Genomic DNA, 5,434 nt, shown 5'->3' on the forward strand with positions numbered 1-5,434 from the left:
CCCTAAACATGACGTCCTAACTTCCTATTTATAAGAAAATAGGATTTATTTGACCTAATGACGGAATAAAACTAAAAAGACCAAGCCCATAAGAGAATCCACTCGATCGAGTGATTTAAAACCACTCGATCGAGTAAACTAAAGCTTAAACCACTCGATCGAGTAGAAAATATACTCGATCGAGTAAATCCTAAAATGCAACTACTCGATCGAGAAGAAAAAGGACTCGATCGAACATAATTGTACTCGATCGAGTACTTTCTAGCGCACAATTTCCTGCTTCGCGCACTGAACTTCAAACGGCTGCCATTTCTTCGTTCCTTGGGCAAACAGGGCGATTCCAGTGGCGTTGGAAAGCTAAGAGGACAAGATTTCATCTCCAATTGGAATCACCTGAATATCAATTGTAGAACTCTAGATATGGCTCTTCAAAGTAGGCACTAGAAATTTGAAGTTCTTCCTTTGCTCGCCTAGTTATCTTTCTTCTTTGCGCATCTCAAAATAGCTACATTCCCGCTCCAAATTCACTCTTCCTCCAAATGCATGCTAAACGGATGGTAAAAGGCTCAATTTCACTTTTTTCTGGTTCATTCCTGCAAATGAGACAAAACAAACCAAAGTAGCATATTCGGGGCATTTCGTAGCATAAACTACGATAATAGCATAGAAATACGTGCATAAAAAGGCCTAAAAAGACTATATAAAATGCACGTATCAGAATGCCTTTGAACCCTGCCCGAAGAAACACCTTCGCACCTTACAAGGAAGGCAACTAAAAAAGAATACCACTTGGACTAGGATATAAACCCACTAAAGAGGAAGTTCTCGAGATGCTTGCTCAAGTTCAAAACCGTAAACATGTAGGAGTCTAAATGCGACCAAATCTCCCAACTCTAAATGGATAATTTGTTAGGGAAGGAAGTCAAGAACTCTTTCACTGATTTCCCGAACCTTGGCACCATCTCGGAAGGAAGCTAGCCGGAATCGAGATCTTTCACGATTGCTACTTCATTCCTCCAGAAACGGTTCCTACCGTCAAAGCCCGTCAAGCACCTTGCTTAGACGAACAAGCTGTTAGTCTACTATTTGGAGAAGATCGATTTGTTATAGCCGCGCAGGATGAGATCATTACCATGATACTTCAAGACAACCACTTCAACCCGACCGCGTTAATCACAGAAACAAACGCGAACCAGCAGAAAGGATGGAGAGAATCAATCAAGTGGACCAACAATCAAGGAAGACTCTTCAAGCTCACCACTGGAGAAGGAGAGATGTTCAAAGGAGAACCAAAAGACGATGAATTCGAGTCAGAGTCAGAGTCGGAGTCAGAGTCGGAGTCTAGAGAAGTCACTAAGGAGTCTCCTCCTGTCGTCACCTCCACTCCCTTTGTTTCTCCTAGCTTAGCCTCAAATAGTAACGGTAGTTCGGAAAATGTCCCAACAACTGTCCCTTTACCGCCGCTGACCACAGATCAGATGGCTTATTTGTTTCAACTTTTCTCAAACTTTAATATGAATAAATCAGGTTCTGCTTACTCTTTGTGTTATCTTGAATGCAATTCTGTTTACGAAGATACTGAGGATGACCCAGACCCAGACTCAATTGAGATACCTCCCTACATAGCCAAGAAAATAATGCAACAGGGGGAAAGGGGACCAGTAATAGAGAACACCGAACCCATCAATATAGGAACTGAACTAGAACCTCAAGAACTTAGGATAGGGACTACCTTGAGCTCTGCCGAAAGGGCCAGTTTCATAGACCTCCTACACGAGTTCAAAGATGTTTTCGCTTGGTCCTACAAAGACATGCCAGGGATCGACAGGGATATCGGTGAACATAGAATCCCATTTAAGCCAGGTTTCAAGCCCGTGAAACAGAAGCTTCATCGAATGAGGACAGAATGGGCTCTCAAGATTAAGGAAGAAGTCGATAAGCAATTCAAAGTCGGGTTCATCAAAGTTTTCGAGTACTCTGACTGGGTAGCCAACATAGTACCCGTACCAAAAAAGGATGGGAGAATCCGTGTTTGTGTTGATTTTAGAGACTTAAACAAAGCAAGTCCTAAAGATGACTTTCCTCTACCACATATCGACATATTGGTGGACAATACCGCAGATCACGCGTTACTATCCTTCATGGATGGGTACGCGGGTTATAACCAAATCAAGATGGCCATAGAAGACATGTATAAGACCGCCTTTGTCACTCAATGGGGAACCTATTGCTATACGGTCATGCCGTTTGGGTTAATCAACGTCGGAGCTACATATCAACGCACCGCAACTACACTCCTACATGACATGATGCATAAAGAAGTCGAGGTGTACGTAGATGACATGATTTTCAAGTCCAAGGATAGAGAGGGGCATATTGCGAACCTTCGCAAATTCTTCTCAAGGCTACAAAAGTACAACATGAGGCTCAATCCTCAGAAGTGCGCATTCAGAGTAACATCTGGCAAACTCCTGAGATACGTCGTTAGCCAACGAGGTATAGAAATAGACACTTCCAAGATCAAAGCTCTGATCGAAATGCCACAACCTCAAACGGAAAAAGAAGTCAGGGGATTCCTGGGAAAGGTGCGATATATAAGTCGATTCATATCGAAACTCACCATGATCTGTGAACCTATCTTCAAGAAGCTCAAGAAAACAGATCATACCATGTGGGATGATGACTGTCAGAAGGCATTCGACCGAATCAAGGAGATATTAGCTAAACCACCCGTGCTCATGCCACCTCAATGATACGTGCTTTTTATATAGTCTTTTTAGCCTATTTCAGCACGTATTTCTATGCATTTTTATACTGTTTTTATAGTATTTTGCCCCGAATTGGCTACATTGGTTCGTTTTGTCCATTTTGTAGAAATGAACGAGAAAGTAGTGGAATCGTACTCTTTTTCGTCCTTTTTGCATGCATTTAGAGGAGACGGGATTTTTCCAGAGTGAGATACTACGTTGGAAGTGTCATGGCACGGATTACGAGGCATTTAGGCGTGGACTTGAGCTGATTTGAAGTCAAAGAACTCGATCGAGCAGTTCTACCACTCGATCGAGTGGTTTCTACGTCCTCTGATGGTCGATCGAGTGGTTTTCCACTCGATCCTTAGCTTGCTGAAAGACTAGTTACTCGATCGAGTAACTATCTACTCGATCGAGTAGATGCTGCTGAAGATTTGCTCGATCGAGTGGTTTTAATCCACTCGATCGAGTGGTTTTGCTATTATGGGCTTTAATTAGCCCGTGTTATGTTTTATTCCGCAAAAACTTAATTATTTTCTATTTAAGCAAGCTTTAGTTAGGTCATTAGTATCAATTTTTATTCACTACTTAGCTCTTATCAAAACTTTACTGCGTTAAACATTCTTCTTCACTGTAACTTTACCTTTTCGGTTATTATTGCTCAGATTCGATTGTTATTTACGCCGGATTCGCTTGATTGTAATTCCTTTCTACTCTCTTATTAATAATTAATTATTGTTTGCTTTAATCATTTGTTTACTTCGTTATTTATTCTGCCCTAATTTTACTTTTATGCAATTTTATTGTTATTTCATAATGTTTACTGCTGGGAATTTATCTGCTGTTAGTTTAATTAGCGACATGAGTAGCTAAACCCCTTTCATGTTGGGATTAGGGGATCTGCGGTAGGAATGTGACGATGTAGTGAATGAATTAGATGAATTGATTACTAGACTCTGTCACCATAGCAATTTAATTGTATTTTTCGACTTAGTTGAGTGCACACTTCTGAGTCATCCTTTAATCTGGCTAAAATTAATCCTAGATCGAAAGATTGGACTAAATAGGCCTGCTATGAACGGTAGACTACCCTGACGAGAATGAAAGTTAAGTTAGTGGTATTTTAGGATAGAAAGTGGACCGAAAGGACCTTTCAACATCCGTCTTACATTAATTCGTCTGAGTCATTTACAGCTGAGTCACTGGACTACCGTAGTGAACCGAGATCCTGACCTGTCCCTCTCTATCTGATAGTTTTATCTTATTTCTTGCCTTTATTGCTCTTGCCCTTTATTTCTCTTTCCTTTAAAACTTCGTAGTTTAGATAACAATTCAAACAACCCCCCCCATTTGTGACCAAATAGATGGACTTCTACAGATATCTTGCCTCCCTGTGGAGATCGACCTGACTTCCCTAGCTATATAGTTTGTTTAGTTAGTTTATTTTTGACAGGTACACGATAGACGTGTCAAATTTTGGCGCCGTTGCCGGGGAGGCAATTGCCCTATTTGTTTTAGTTCCGTTTATTTTATCCGTCTCAGGGAATTTTTATTCCTTGAGGCAGTTCTTATTCATTTCCTTTCAGTGTTGTTTATGCCCAGGTCAGACAGGTTTGAATTAGTTTCGTCTGATTCAGAACCAGAGAGATTATTCAGGCATAGACTTCGTCCGTAGAGGAAATCACGAAAGGAAGACTTGAGTACTTTCGAGCAAGAGCTACATCACTCTCTTTTCGAAGAAGATAGTTCGATTTCTACAGTAAAGATGCCAAAGCTTTCTAGTCACTCAGTGCCTAAAGCATCCTCTATTCCGAAAGGTTTCAATCTCCAGACTGAGGATGGGAATACATTCGACATTCGTCCTTCTTATATAAATCTGGTGGAGAGAAATATTTATAGAGGTGTGGCAGGTGAGGATCCGAGGAAGCATATGGAGACCTTTACCGATTACTGTTCTACTATCCCCGCCACTAAGGGGGTAACTCAAGATAAGATTAAGGAGGTTTTATTTCCTTTCTCTTTAGCTGACTCAGCCAGGGAGTGGCTGACTGACTTGGACCGCACAGCTGCTGGGGTTACAGATTGGGAGTCTCTTGCTCTTGCCTTTTACAAGAGATATTTCCCTTCACAGTGCACCAATCTGCTGAGGGTCAAGATTACTAGTTTCAGGCAGGCTCCCGATGAAAGTTTCTATGAGGCATGGTCACGATTCAAGAAGTTGGTGAGGTCTATTCCTCACCATGGTTTTGACCCATGGTTTCTAGCTAATCAATTCTACAATGGGCTGTATGATGACCAAAAGCCATACTTGATGCGACATCTTATGGGAGATTCCAGGAGAACACCGATGATGACAAGGGGTGGTCTCTTATTGAAGAGATGGGTAATCATAGTGCTGAGTATGGAAACCCGAGGGATGGGATTAGAACAGTTCATGAAGTTGATAAGCAGGTTTTGGCTCAGCTGGAGACCATGAATGCTAGGTTTGACAAGTTGGAGTTACAAGCTGTTGGGGAGCCTCAGACGGTCCATGTTCTTACTAGAGGAGAGACCATTTCATGTGAGAGATGTGGGGGTAATGATGGCCACACTGCTGTTGGCTGTCTTGTAGAGAAGGAACAAGTCCTTGCCTTTCAACAATATAGGCAAGGAGGGGGTTCCTATTACAATAATCAAGGGGCAGT

General features: G+C 41.7%; 1 non-coding gene across 1 annotated transcript; it reads right to left on the minus strand.

Moving 5' to 3' along the window:
- Positions 1-4,890: 4,890 nt before the first annotated feature.
- LOC141616003 (small nucleolar RNA R71) lies at positions 4,891-4,997 on the minus strand. Its single transcript, XR_012530384.1, has one exon. It is a non-coding gene; the product is annotated as a small nucleolar RNA R71 (small nucleolar RNA).
- Positions 4,998-5,434: the final 437 nt, after the last annotated feature.

This window comes from Silene latifolia, chromosome 11, assembly GCF_048544455.1.
Source record: "Silene latifolia isolate original U9 population chromosome 11, ASM4854445v1, whole genome shotgun sequence".
NCBI classification, from domain to species: domain Eukaryota; kingdom Viridiplantae; phylum Streptophyta; class Magnoliopsida; order Caryophyllales; family Caryophyllaceae; genus Silene; species Silene latifolia.